The sequence below is a fragment of the Fundulus heteroclitus genome, chromosome 3 (assembly GCF_011125445.2).
Source record: "Fundulus heteroclitus isolate FHET01 chromosome 3, MU-UCD_Fhet_4.1, whole genome shotgun sequence".
Classification (NCBI taxonomy): Eukaryota; Metazoa; Chordata; class Actinopteri; order Cyprinodontiformes; family Fundulidae; genus Fundulus; species Fundulus heteroclitus.
Genome location: NC_046363.1, coordinates 21472768 through 21488482, shown reverse-complemented (window position 1 = coordinate 21488482; position 15715 = coordinate 21472768).

Below are 15715 nucleotides of genomic sequence, written 5' to 3'. Positions count from 1 at the left end.
AAATCCTAACAGGGCAGAAACTTGCATTACGATTCGAAGGATAAAGCACTAAATCCCTGCTTGGGTGTGCACGCATCTCCTTTAACACACCCCTGGTCTCCATCCATTCCCCTCTTGGAGCGACCCCAGAAACCAGGGCCCTGAGTTAAGTCGAGTTCTTCTCCTTTTCTCCCTTCCCTCCTCCTCCTCCTCCTCCTCCTCCTCGCTGGGTCCAAAATCAAAGCTTAACGGAGTCCCTGCCCAGCTTTCAGCAGAGGAGTCAGACAGGGAGAAAGAGAGAGGGTCGGGCAGGAAATGCCTTCAAGAAGCCAGGAGTTGATTCATGTGTGCAGGAATGCTGGGAGAGGAGGACCTAGTGTCGGAGGAGTCCAAGGGGCCAGGCTCGAGAATTGATTTACTGTCAAGACGAATTACAAAGTGAGTGGGGATATGGTTAAGGGACTCCTTTTTTTTTTTTTTTTTTTTTTTTTTTTTTTTAAAGGGAATCGCTTCCTTCGTATTCCCTGGCGGCATGCTTACCTCAACACACAGGGGTTGATGTTACTTAAGATTAAAAAAAAAAAAAAAAGAACATGGATGGAACCTTTTTCCTCAGAAAGTGCCCATTGCAACATGTATAGTCCGTCTTAAAGTGCTCTGTCCCGTGTATTGCATAGTCATGAGCCTTCCCGTTTTGTTATTAGTACTGTCAACTAAATGTATAAAAAAGAAAAAAAAAAAAAAGAAAAGAAAAAGAAAATAAATAATCCAGTGAGGTTCCGTGTTTGGATTCATGTGAAAAATCAAAACTGTCCGTCTTCTGCTGTACAGTTGGATTGTCCGGTTTTAATGTTTTTAGTGTAAGTAAACACAATCAGAACAATGAGAGTCTTGTTCTCCTGCTCCTTTGATTTGGTTATAATGAGAACCCCCCCCCCCCCCTTTGCTGCCAGTGGGTGGGTGGCTGGGTGAATGGAGGTAAAGAGGGGGGTTCTGTGGTCTGTTCATAGCAGTTTGCATTTTGTTTTCCTCTTTGTTGCCTTGCGTGATCAACCTTTGTTTTTTTTTTAAATAAAGTTAAATTACCTCTGAGATCCTTGCTTCCTTGATTATTTCTTCCTATGATGCTACATAAAATCAAACAAACTGACAAAATAAAGCAAGCAGACAGCTTCTTAACGAGTGTAATAAAAAAACTAGAATCCTAAGTGGCATCCAGGATGAATTCGAATAAACAACTGAGACGGACTGTTTGAATCGGCGTATCAACTTGCTTTTCCCACAATAGCTTCTATGACCCAGCTGTTTATTTTCAGGAGGATCTAAATGTGACCCTTCGGAGGGAGCTTAAGGGGTTTTAAAACTTTTTCTTTTGATGTGAGCGGGCGAGGCCTCGTGTGAAAGCATAGGAGCAGTGCAGATAAGGTGCGCTGCGATCGCGTGATCTACGACTTTGCATGAATACTTTAAAACCTAGCTTAAGCAATTTCACAGTGAGCTTAGTTTGTGAAGTTCAGTCAATATTCAGTGTTACTCATGCACAAACTCAAATCTGGAAAAATTCAATGATACCGCAAAAAAAGTGTCTAAATATCTCCTACTGATCCAGGTCCAGTCGTTGAGGATGTTAATTTAAATGTCACTAATATCCAAATATGGGCAACTGATCTGGAAAACTTTTTTTTTCCACGAGAGTGCCCAAAGCGTTTTCACAAAGGTGTACGGTTACTTCACATTAGGAAGTATGTCACATGAATTAGACACTGACTCTTTCTAAAGTAGGCTCCATCTGTCTTGGGCTTCAGGCTCTCATGATTTTAAATGAGCTGTTACAAAGGCAGAGGAAAAAAATAAAAAAATAACGAAGCCCAAATCCATCTGCACTGCCCCTCCCCAAGCTGCCCATGGAGTCAGTTGTAAAAGCAAACAAGCATTTTTTTAAAAAGAGGTGTAAAGAAGTAAGAAAGACTTCAGCCAACTTACTTGCTTCAAATTCTAGGAGAGATCTGACTTCCATCACTTACAGCCATAAAAGGTTCATTTTGTGCAACGTTCAGAGTGACGCGCAAGACTGCAGAATGGTTGGTGGCATGGAGAGAGAAAAAAAACATTCTGCGTCTGAAAGTGTTTTTCAAAACGTGTAGATTTTAATAAATATTCTTATAACTTATATACAGCTACAACCATTTATTTACATTACACAATAAAAAGAGGAAATATTTCTTCATTATCTGACATCTAATTCATACTTTCCTGTTTCATATCAATTAGAGAGAGTCATTTCAGCTGCTTCTTTATTCAGGGGTCACCACAGCAAATCCTCACAACTTTCACACAGACTTGGCAGTGTTTACACTGGATGGTCTTCCTGACGTGACCATGACCTAAAACCTGGTCCCCCGAAATAAAGTAATAGCCTTAAACCACAACACCCCAGAGGGACTGTTTTACAATAACTAGGATAACTAAAAATGTTTTTGCTCGCTAAATGCCCTATGAATGAGAGATTTAAGATAATTATGTCATTACTTTCTTGAAAGTCAGAATATCAATCAATCCGTCCGTCCGTCCGTCCGTCCGTCCGTCCGTCCGTCCGTCCGTCCGTCCGTCCATCTATCTATCTATCTATCTATCTATCTATCTATCTATCTATCTATCTATCTATCTATCTATCTATCTATCTATCTATCTATCTATCTATCTATCTATCTATCTATCTATATATATATCTATATCTATATATACTAATATTATTTTGTCTAAGCTGCTTGGGGAAGCCCAGATGTTGCCATGACTTTTTAAGCTTCTGATAGGATAATTCCCAAAATGAGGGCTAAATGTAGGAACACCAGTGGATGTGTTTTAAAGCAACGCTCCAACACACTGCTTCCTTGTATGACATAATGGAAGTTAGACAAGATACCAGGAAGATAATTACAGAGCTTCACCAGTCTGGTTCATTGTTGGTGCCACTTTCATTTGTAACATGCAAATTATTTAATGCAGGTATAAATAGCATAGGAATGTCCATCCATGCTACGGTTTAGGTAAAAGGTGGTTTTTGTGTCCGTCTTTCAACTTTAAAAAGAAAATAAGTTAAGGAATTTGACACTTTTTTTCTCTGGCTGGCATTTTGAGATGTGAGCAATGCTCTCCACGCCGAGACTAGTTGCTTTGAATTGCAATTTGTGGAGCAAATTCTCCTTTGGAACTGCTGTTTGAATGAAACCTATGATTGGTTGTGTTTGTTGTTATTTGTATGTTTTTGTTTGGGGGAAATGTTTGAAAATCTATGTGAAATCAGAGTTTAGATTTTTAAAACTGCTCATTTTGACAATAGCATTTTGAACATTTGAATTATTTCACCTTAAAACAGCAGAAGTCATAGAAAAAAAACATAATGGCTTTTCATGTGCATACTGCATACTTACTTTTGAAATGTGGTTGTTGTCCCACACTTTCAGCATCCATGATTTTACTGTAGATTAATTCTGTCACAGTTTGTTAGTTTAGTGAAGGACCCAAACCCAGACAGACTGGCAAACACAGGAACTTTAATAACGGAACCAAAACAACTTACAACATGAAGAGCACAAATGTAGAACAGGGCAGGGACACAAGCCAGATGGCAGAACACCAGAACAAAACCCAGTGATTAGCAGTGAAAACCAGGGAGCTTGTGTACTGAGGGAAGTGTGGAGAAAGGTGTGGCAGAAACAGGTGAGAGCAATGATTACTCTTGCCTGTGGCGCAGTGGGGGTTTCTGATATGGGCGACATGGGCAGCCGCCCACGGTGGCTTCTCGTCTAGGGGAGCATGAGATCCTGCCGGACTGACACTGTTCAGAGCATCTAACGCACTATTCCACTTGGGCGTCGCCCTCTGCCTGTTGCGGTGCATGTAGCTTTCTGCCATGGCCGTCTGACATACAGGTTGCAACAAAAGGGGAGGGGGATGGGTGGACCCTACTTCGCTTCAGTGCCAGCACGCGTGTGCTGCGGCCATATTAGATTCGGACCAATATTAAGCAGTAAAGCTTGTATGGTTTACTTGCTGTATCTGCTGGATTTACTCGCGAAATGATGACTGTGACTAAATAGAGGGAGTTTTTTCCATTGATTTTCCTTACCCCCGGATGATTGCAGAAAAATGTCAAGGTTGGATACGATCTGGTAAACAAGAGGACTTTACTGTGGAAACTGACCAAAAATACCCATGTGATCTGTACATTTTGACTGTGGTAAGGAGCCAACACTTCAGTGTCCTGACCTGATATCAGTGACTGAAACGTCTGTAAAGGTAGGCTGTTTACTTGGAAGGAAAACATCATCATACAACCCATGAGGAGTGTTTATGTGTGTATGTAAGCTTCAGTGTTGCGACTTGTTTTTTTCTACTGTCACTTGCAACTGTTTTGAGTCAGCGGTTGCAGTTTTTTGAGCTTGTTTTTTTTAATGAGAAGTCGCTTTTTTGGGATTCGCTTTTTTCTGACATAACCCCTTTTAATAGTTTTTCTGGTTATCGCGCTTTGCAACGAGATCTATTAGCTGGGCTCAAACTATTTTTCATATATATATATATATATATATATATATATATATATATATATATATTCTCAAAGTATTACCATAAGGCTACAGATGTCATACAATTGTTTCCTGAGGTGTTTTTAAGCCTTCGTCATGATTCATGCCACAGAATCCCACCTTCTAGGTTCCCATGGATCTTTTGTTTGTCCAACTATACAATATTAACTTATAAGGTCTTTGAGGATAATTTCTCCCCATTTTTAGTACAATGCACACAAGTTTATTTTCATGTGATTGTTGCGATTGATTGGTTTTGTTGCCCTGTTCTAAGTATTTTAAAAATTCCCAAGGTCACCAGGTTCATCAGTACAAAATGTAGTTGCAAAACTCTTACTTAAAAACATTTTTGTTTTACTTGCCCTGTATATTTCTGTAACATAAAGATTTAAAATAATATGACACAGAAAGAAATGCATCAGGTGACTGTCTGTCTGTCGCTTGAAAATGACAAGTATTTGACAATTTGGGACTTATTTGATGACCCTCTGACTAATATCATATAAGGATAAGGGAAGGACCTCCAAGTAAAAAATAAACTTCAGAAAACAAGATGAAGAGTGCTCTGTACATAATAAAGGTGAAGGTTGTGGAATAACTCTGCAATGCAATCTCAGCTCACCCGATAAATCAATAGAGCTTCGCATACAGGTCACAGAGAACCCCCCCCCCCCCCCCCCCCCCCCAACATGACCAAAACTGGTGATTATGTCCAGAAAGATTGTCAGAAGGTAACAGATCGCTGGCCTCCAGAGGCAGAGAGAGCTCAACTATTCTAGAAATGTTCATCCTTCAACAACTTCCTGGTCTTGAACTGTGGGACAAATTAACCTGAACATGTGTTTCTTTTTGTGCTTCCTTCACTGTTTGCAATTGTCTTGAAAATCTCTTTTTTCAAGACAAAGATCCCTGTGTGAAGATTTTCCACATTTTAAAATGTTACAGAACTTTGATTTTGACAGAGTGAATCAAAGCTCAGTTGATTTACCGGATAAGACAAGAATAATCCTCATATAATTTATGTGCAAGATTTCTATGCCTTCGGGTTGGTTAAATGCAAAAGAAGATTTTGTGAACTCAGCAGCAATGGGTCATTTGCAAATCTGAACATGTTGCTAAATCTTAGTATTTTCGTTATATAACTAATTATTTAAGGTATTTATATTTAACACAACACAATCATGTTCATAAACATTAGAATATGTGTCCTGATGAAGCTTTTTAGTCCAATTAAAAGCACCTTTTAAAAACTACAGCCTTTATGCAAGTATTGAACAACATTCCATATTTCTGTATGAAAAGCGTTTTTGTTTTTATTGGTCTGATGTAATATTCTATTCTTAAATGGCATGTTTCCATTAGCTGTAATCGAAAACAAAATCATCATGATTAACTGAAATAAAGGCTTTAAAGCATCAGTCTGTGTGTAACTCAATTTTACTAAGTGAACTAAAATAAATTAAGTTTAAAATAATATTCTAATTTGTTAAACATGACTGTATATTCACATTTCTAATTTTGGCCTGTATATTTCAGTAAATTACACACATCCATTATTTTTAGCCCTGGTTTTGATATAATTTTAATTTATCAATTTAATAGCATTGTCACAGTTTAAACCACACATTTAATCTCACTGCAGAAAGAGACACAGCCTTTTTTTCTCACTTTCTGAAATTAAATTAGACAGTGTGAGACACAGAGAAAAAAAATATCAGATATCTTTTTATTCTATAAATGTAATTATCTGTTTTCCACCGTGTAATGTATATGGAATGACAATCATACATTTTTAATTTGAATAACATTTTGTGTTAAGGTGTTCTATTTTACAACAAAAAGAAAACATGTACAGTGTTTTTTTTTTCTGAGTGGTTATCAAGTCCTGGCAGAAAGAGGTGACATCCCTGGGTCCAGTTTCTACTTTGTTGAAATGCTATAAACTTTTCACTGGTTACTGATTTGGGCTAAACTGTATAAACAAGTAGTTTCTGACACACGTCTAAAGTTTCCTCAGATTGCATCAGTGAGAACTAGGAAATACAAAGAAGTCAGAGTTAGTTTAAATAGTAAAACGACAAATACTAAGAGAAAGTATTTGCTAAAGTAGACTCAATAAATTCACCTAACAGCTGTGGTCATCCTGACCCAAGTTCCCCAGTTTACTCAGACCAGCTGTTTAAACACCGCGTCATTCAGTCAGGTGGGGAGTCAAAGCACCTGTCGATAGAGCTGGTGAGCGGGAAAAGCTGAGATGATGTGCATTTTTTTAGTTTCTACGGTTATTCATCAATCCTTATTTTTCACCAGGTTAAACACAGTATTAGGTCCTGACAGGGGAACCTCTAGAAAATTTCGTAGGGACTGGCCAGCCGGGGGATGGGTGGGGCTGGTTAGGTTTTGGTGTGTCCACCCAGAAGTGGACACACCAAAACCAAAAGTCATAAAGGACTTTTATTTTGGGATGTTGCTTTGGCAGAACTTGAAATTTAATAGCTCCAATGACAAAAACATTTCCGTTTGGTTTAGGATAAAAAAAAAAAAGCCTCATGGTCTGTGTGTTGATATTTTTAAGTACCTATACACATAAACTCATCTGATTCATTATGTCAGAACAAAGTGGCGGCTGGTGACAAAAATGTTTTGGAGGCGCACTTGAGGTCGAGGTTTAGAGCACAACAATAAACTATACTTGGACATAAGTCTGTTCAGGGACATTTGGCTGCTGCTTGATCTTTAGGTCCGGTCGGTTGGCTCCAAATTCCTTTCTCCACTTGTTTTCCTCCAGTGAAAACCTTGTGAAATTATTGTTTTGTACATAAATGACAGAATTTTCTTTCACTGTCGCTATTCTCTTCTGTCTTCATTGTTGCTGCTGTTGTTTGACTTTTCCGTTTCCATTCATACGCCCGATTGACATTTGTGCAGCCTAGCTGCCAGGGGTGTGACTTTGATTGACACGTATCATGAATTTATCTGATTGGATGAAGAATGGCACAAAAAGAGCTGATTGGCCACTTGTGCAGAGAGTTGCAGCCCTGAGGAGAATCTTTAAGTAACTGATTAGAGACAAGTGTGAAGTCACATGGAAAACAAAAAGGTTACAAAGACATACAGTATACGCCCATTTGTCCCCCGCCATTAGAGAATATGGCTTGCACAAAAAATTATTTATTTATGTTTATTTAATTTAAAAAATGACCCCTACATTAAATGTAGGGGAAAAAATTACGACCCTCAAACAATGTTGAGGGTCGTAATTTAAAATACTGTGACATATTTTAGAAATAAATACATGGTTTTGCCTTCAGAAAGGCATAATGAAGGTCAAAAATAAACAGCATGGTAACGAAGAGTAATGTGTTACTCCACATTATCGAGACTTTTTGAATTGAGAAAGCTTCCCGGAGAGAAAGCGAAACTTCTTCAACTACGAAAAACAAGCTCAGTTGCTTTGTTTTTTTACTTTATTTGGAACTTCTGATGATGGTTTTCAACTATTCTATTCTATCCTTTTTTGACTATTTCTGTGTGCACATAACTTCTTTTTTATCTTCATTTTGCTTTGTAGTTTAGTTAGGGTTCACTAACCAAGCAGAGAGGACTTGTTGATTGAACTATAGTGTTAATTGAGATAAACAGCATTCTATAATGATGTTCTCTGGATGTTCATTTCCATCTATCCATTTTCCTACATGCTTATCCCTGTTGGGGTTGGATGTTCATTTGTTTCTGTTAATAAAGTCCTGATCTTGAAGAGAAGTTGTCACTCCTTTATTCTATATGTGTGTAGAGTTTGCTGTTAAAGCAATGCCAGCGCTCAAATCCTCCATTCAACTATTGTCCTAATATCAGCTGTTTGGGCTAATATAGACAATACCTAACAGACCTAGAGTTATTTATTAAACATTAAACAACGTAAAACCGTGCGTAATGGCACAACAGTTGAAATCCCACCCTGGGGTCTTTCTGCATGTGGTTTGCATGCTCTCTCCATGCATTCGTAGGTTCCTTCCATGTTCACCAGCTTCCTCCTATAGGAAGAAAACGTGTCTATTATGTTAATTGATCTTTCTAAATTAAAGTGAATGTGTGCAGGATGTTTGTTCTGACCCCTGGGTATAGACACCAGACCCCCAATTAACCTGTCACTGCCACCCTGCATTTATTAGTGAGTACAGTCAATGGAAGGATTGATGTTGTAACTTTTTAAAGCGTATCCTCTATTCTTTAAAAGCATGCTTACAAAATATTATGCATGTAAGACTGTCTGTTAAAGGGGATGGGCAACAACTTTGTACTGATCCCCATTGGCTTTTGATGCTTGATTTTTGGCGATTACCTCCACGTGTTTCAGGTTGGCAGGCCTCTTTACCATGACCCTTATCTTTGGCTCCCTCGACTACTCCTTTGTGTGATTAAAGTCTGAACTCTGTCTAGGGTGCTCTGAAAAGTTCAGATTAATGCCAGTCAGATGGCATTATTTAATTTTAATAAAGATATTTTCTTGTAGTCACTGGATGAGGAGCGAGGTACACATCAGAGAGGTTACTTTTGGGCCTGAATGTGTTAGTTTTTCTGGAGTCTGAAACAAGGAAACGTTTTGAAAATCTTCCTGATGGCAAAAACATTTAACTCTTTAAAAAGAGAAGTCATTTCTAGGTTAATTTGTATCATGCAGCACTTTCTACTTTCACCCATCTTCTTCTAGAGGGAAAGTCTTTTTTTATGAAATCTGTGTAGCTAATTTGAAGGGATTAACTTGATGGTAGCTTTTAGCACATCCGTTTAGTTTAGCCTGTCGTCGTCTTGCTTATGTTGGAGGGTGACACGTATAAATGTGCGCAAACCTCACAATTTAAGGTAAATTAGGAAGTCATTTGTCAGGTGAACTTTTCTGAGCGTCGCCCACCAAAGTTGAGTATGACAGAGAACATAGAGGAAATTTTCCAGCTCTCTTTCGGTGCCTGTCAGGATTCATGCGAGTCTGGCATCTAGCTGTAGAAACTCGCTGTTTTTCTTTCCATGGGCTAACCGTAATCGAGGTGTGGGATTGTACCGCTCTGTTAGTAAAACGGGAGACCCTTTTAGCTGTGCTTGAGTGAAATACATTTCTCTGAAAGACAGTGGTTAATGATTTTGTGTTTGGTTTGTGGGGACTGGATTTCTTTTTTCATGTCTGCCTTTCACTATTAAAACAAATCCTTTATCTTCTGGACACATAAACACCCATTTCATTCTTAAAAAACAACGTGATCCACAATTGCTAAGCCTTCTCCGAATTATGCATACTTCTTCGAATTATTAAACGTTTTGTCAACATTATGACCGCAACCTTCAGCGCGTTGGCAGTTTATGCGATAGACTGACACAAAGCAGCGCATAATTGTGAAGAGGAAGGAAATAATATAAGATTTCAAAGAATTTTTCAAACAAATATCAGAAAAGTGTGCTACGTTTTTGCGTCTAGACTCTTTTGTCATGCCGTGTTGCCCAAAGTGTGGCAACAATGAGGCAGAGCCATGACACAATGACATTTTAATGGCAAACAAGAAACTTACAAGAAGGAATCATGGAGGTGAACGGGGGAACAATGGAAGAATCCAGCGAGCCCCAAACAAACTAGGAACTAAAATATAACTGAGAAATCAACTGGATGAAAATCAGGTGAGTATTGATCAAAATAATATCAAACAGCTCGGGGGGGACTAAGGTAGGGAACTGAGAAGGCACGAAATAGAAAATCTAAATCAGCACAAAACACAAACAACAAGAGAGTCATGACATCTCTGAGTCAATTGTTTTGCTGCAGTTATACCTGCGACTCTTCAGGGGTAAGTCTCTGCCAACTTTTCACATCTGTGGAATGGATTTTTTTTTTTGTCCATTCTTTGTTACAAAATAGCCCAACCTCCATCAGATTAGACGCAGAGCATCTCAAAACTAATTTTTTTTCCAAGTACTGCTGCAGATTCTCGGTTGGATTGAGATTTACTTTGAGTGGGTCACTTTGAATATGCTTCGATCTAAATCACTCGACGTTAGCCCGGGGCTGTATCTTAAAGTTGCTGTCTGGCTGGAAGATGAACACCCCAGTCTCATAACATTTGTGCTTCTAACAGTTTTGCTCTGTATTTATCTCCATCTAACTTGTCATCTTTTTAGTTGCTGTTGAACAAAAGTCTCTCCACGGTGAAACTTGGTTGTAGCAGCCTCGTGCTGTTTGAACTGTGTGCTTAAGGTGACGTGCAAAGTTATTTTTTTGTTTTTACCAAACAGCATTTTGCATACCGGCTAAAAAGTGAACGTTTCTCTTGTGAACAGAGGACCTTCTTTCACATGTTTTGCTGTGTTCTCTGTGGTCTGTGCCAAACTATAAATGGGACTTTTTTTGTGGTTTTCTTTTAGCAATGGCTTTCTTTTTTACTTTCTTCCATAAATAGCCTAGGGTCCAACTAACAGCTTTCCAGTCATTTCATTCTCCCTCCTGAGCTGAAGATCTCTGATGCTCCCCCAGTGTTAGCAGGGGCCTCTTGACATCTATTCTAACTTAAACCTGGTCTTCCAGTTTAGTGGGCAGCCATGTTATTGAAGGTCTGCATTTTGACCCATTCTTGTAGTTTTCAGCTGATGAAATGAACTGCGGTGCGTTAGGTGTTCAAATGCTCATGGCTGCTTTTTTCCTTGGTCTTCATGAAGCTGTTTGTTCACTACTGATCTCTTACAAACCGCCAAGGCCTTCAAAGAACAGCTATATTTATAAACAGCTTTTACTAACCACCATTGCACTCCGTTTACTAACAATATGACTTCTAATTGTTGTTGGCAGCATCAGATTTTATTTAGGGTATCATAATAAAGGGGTCTGGGTAAAAAAAATCTCACAGCATACTTTTGAATATTTAGTTGTAAAAGTAGTTTTGAAAAACTGTGTTTTTTATATAACTTTGTAGTATTTTGTGTTGCTCCTTACAGGAAATCCACATAAAGCACAGTAGAATTTCTAATTAAAATGAAACAATGTGTTAAAAGCTTCAAACAGGCATGAATCAGTTTTATTGCTTTTGCTTTAACTATTTTCTTGTGAGGGAATCCATGACTAAAAGGAATTGATAAAGTCCGCGTTTTTACCACTGAACTGACTGTTTTGATAAAACTGCCAGTCTCCTCCTGTTGTCATCCATGTTGCAAACGTAGCTTTTCCAGGATTAATATCCTTTTCAAGTTTAATGAGATAAGAGACCCCGGGGAGTTTCCTGCCTGCTGGGTTCAAAGGCCCTCCAGCTTTAGTCGTTGGTTTATCTCAGCCACTGATTGACCTGACTGATAGGTGATACTGAGGAAGCACAGTGACTCTGTGCCCTCCTCCACGGAGGGACAAGTCCCCATCGGAGGAGGATTTGCATCCCCGGGATGCCGAATCGCTTCCTGGATTCATCTAACCTTGCCCTTTTATGTGTCTTCCCCCTTCACACTGCCCAAAAGCAGAGCCCATAAAAATCTACGCTGCCACTCTGCAGCTTAGTTGGACTAGACGTGTGTTTAAGTGTTGCTCCACTGCAATGTGAGGCAAAATGACACCCCGAGGGCTCGTTATTTGGTCTTTTTCCCCCCAAGTTCACATCGAAAGACCCTTTCCAGCTTAAGCTTAGATCTTCTGAAATGTTGCAATTAGTGGTTTATGACTGTGGACCGCTGAGATTTGTCTTATGGCAGAACAAGGCAGAAACTTGGGTAGCACTCATCAGGGAAACACAGAAAGGCAGCAGTAATGGCTCGAATGAGACACCTTATAACCTCAGTATTTAAAAAATAATCCAACCTACACCAAATTATAACCTCTGAATAACAATTTCAACAAATATGCATTTAATGCTGACCAGTCTGACAGTGGGGGTATTACAGAGCCTAAGGGATAACTGCTATAGGAGAACATCAGAAGAAAACTTAAAAATCATCCCATTATCACTTCATAGTGAGAAAATAAAAATGAGGGGCCCCTGAAAAGGCCCTCGGGAGCCATCTCTGCTAAAAGGGGATCACGGTCTGTTGTACTACATGCCGTATCACGGGGTAATCCCAGAGGGAAACATCTGTGCGGGGATCAGGCCATGTGGTGGGGCGAGTGGGCAGCAGGTCAGAGCGCGTTGGAAAAGCAACAAACTCGAGGCTTGTGATTGGTGGAGCTACCGTGTTTCCTTGTCTTCCCGTATTCACGCCCTTTCAATCTAACACAATAATGCATAATTGTGAAATGGACACATTATATTCTGTTTTCAACACTATTATTATTATTATGTTTTTGTTCTACAAAGGAAATTCTAAACAGTGCGGCATGCATTTCTATTCATAACAATTTTATGAAAGACGGTTATGGTCTACATGCAAAACCCTGTGTGGCAGAAAGCCAACACTGCCCATTCTACTGAACACAACATCTAAACTTTAAAACATGGTGGTGTTGATGTGAATTATAGAATTTTCCTTCTACTTTACAGCTGCTTTGTGTTCGTCAATCACACGAAATCCCGTAAGATGTGTTGAAGTTGGTTGTAATCCTACGACATGAAAATGTTCAAGGGGAATTATTAGCTTTGCACGGCACTGTTCACCGAAGTGAGAATGCGGTATGTGTCAAAACATGAAATCTAATGCTAAGAGCTTTACTTGGTTAAAACAATATTTTGTTGATTGATTGAAGAAAGAAAGGAGTAATCTGGTAAATGATTTGCTCTAGAAGTTCAAGGATACAAATCATTATATGCGCTATCAAGTGCTTTAAGCAACAAATTAGATATGAGAAAATAATTTCTGTCAAACTTAGCAAGTCTAACATTTGTATTCAACAGACTTTATAACCTCAGTGTTGTTTTAAATGAAAGTATAGAATCATGGCCTAATGTTTAGAAACGCTCCACTTGAAGACATCTCTTTTCTCATTCTGTCTTGTTAAAGATGTTAATCCCTGCATGATCAAATGATTGTGATGTTATGTTTCTGATATTTAAGCTCGGAAAAGTTTGAGAAGTCACCGGGGTCAGAAAAGAGGGCGGGAGAGTTACAGTATAATTCACAGGTTTTAAAATAAGGAATGAGCTGCCCAGTTTCATGTTGTGTGACTGGTTTGGGTCCAGGCCAGGCTGTGAAACAGCTCTGTGACAAGATCCGTGGTGCTACTTCACGGTTTTGACAGAACAGCACAGCGTAGGCATGCTGTTGCCCGAACATGACACACACCACCAATGCAGTGTAAGAATTTCTTACCCAACCAGATGGGAATTTTCGGTGCCCACGCCGGGTGCTTAAACGTCGTGACCGAGCATTTCTCCGGACAAAGTGGGAAATCACCATTTTACACAGAGGGATCATGTGATTTAAATGCACAGGATGCCACAAAGTGTATTAATGGCAGTTCCCCCGCTCTTGTTTTGAAGTTCAGCTGGCAGTGCCACCTCATGTGTCCTGGTGTTAATCTGCCATGAACAAGCCTGCATTATGCCAAGAGGGCAGCTGAAGTGAGTGAGAAACAGGTGGCCTACAGACTTTCTCTCATTCCTGATTTGAACGCGAGCTTCTGCAAGTTGGACAGCTTACAATGTTTTTCTTTTTTTTTTTTTTTTTTTAAAACCTTGTAACACATATTGCTTTGAGCTGCATTCAAAACTAATAAATTATTGTGGACTACTAGTTGCATGGCCAACTATTGAAGACACAAGCAGACCAGGCAGGGCTGCAGATCATGTGGTGGGCTTGCAGATGAAAGCTGACATTAAGCAACTACACCCGTGTTGCTTTTCCACTGTTCATGTCTGACCCTAGGATAACGACACAGAATATCAGCAGCTACAAGTAAAGACGCAGCGTGAACAGTCAAAGGTAAGCCAAGCTTGTTTTTGGCTGGCTCCTCAGCAACCTCTAAATGTGTAGAGACTCACTGAACGCGCGAACAGTGCTGCATGCTAACCAGCCCTGAAAATACAGAAACATTACCCGTTTGACCCTTAAACGTATGCAACTAAAACAAAGCACGTCCTGTTCCTTATTTTCACCAGTCAGGCAAGTCAAGTACATCATGTTGTGTTTCTCATCAATCCAAACCGTGAAACTATCACTTGTTGGTCATAATTCACGGGTGTCAATTATGGCCGCTCAGAAACTATTTCCAGAAGTGTTTTTAGGATATTCGTTACAACAGCCAGAGAGTTTTGAGTAAAATAATGCATTTTATGTTCAAAATTAGGTTGACAGCATCATTTCAGTGTTTCTCCAATGAATCTTTCTATGCTTGAAAATACATGACAGAAGCTCTCTTGCTCGTTGCATGTTGTTTTTATGTTACCTTAAGTGGCACAGCAAGAATATACAGCCTTAAATAGAGGTAGAAACTCCTTTGCTTGCTGTCACCAGCGCCTGTGATGAATGACAAATGTTCTCCCCCATTGGGCATACCCGTGCTGTATTTTCTCTGCTCTTAACATTCTGGACTATGTCTTTGTGCATGAAAAGTGCTGAATGAAAACAGAACATTTAGAAGTCCAAATACAGCTTGTTTGGGTGGAAGGGGGATAAACCCAAACCTTCAGGGTGCAAGAGCTTCTTAGGGTTAGGAGCGTGTCTTAGAAAGGGCAAAGAGTTGGCCCTTTTCTCAACACTTACTGAAGCTGATTAATGAACACATCTTACTTAAATTGGTTTATGACCTCTACAAGATGTTATTTGGTTGGTTTTAGTTAACTTGAAACAGGAAAGTATTTTTTTCCCCCCCATCTTAAACTAGTTAGTCAGTATCTTCATATCATAAAGCTAGATCTGTACCAATGTTGTCCTCTTTCTCAAAATTGGTTTAGAAAGATTCAGATTCATCTTTTTAACGTAGCATCATCAGTTTGAATATTTCTAAAGCTATGGAAAAGTTCAATGTTTCTCATTTCATTTGAGGGTGTTTTTGAATTTCATTTCATGCCTCTGTTTCCTCATGTTCTTGTTTATTTGCTAGATTTATTCCGTGTTCCTCCCTGCCTGCCCCTGTTCTCAGCTGTTGCTCTTACTCACCTGATTACTTTCCCCTGCTCTCCTACCTTTCATTCACATAGAAACACTGTTTTACTTCACTAAAAACAATTTCTGAAAACCTAAGGTGCGTTCACATT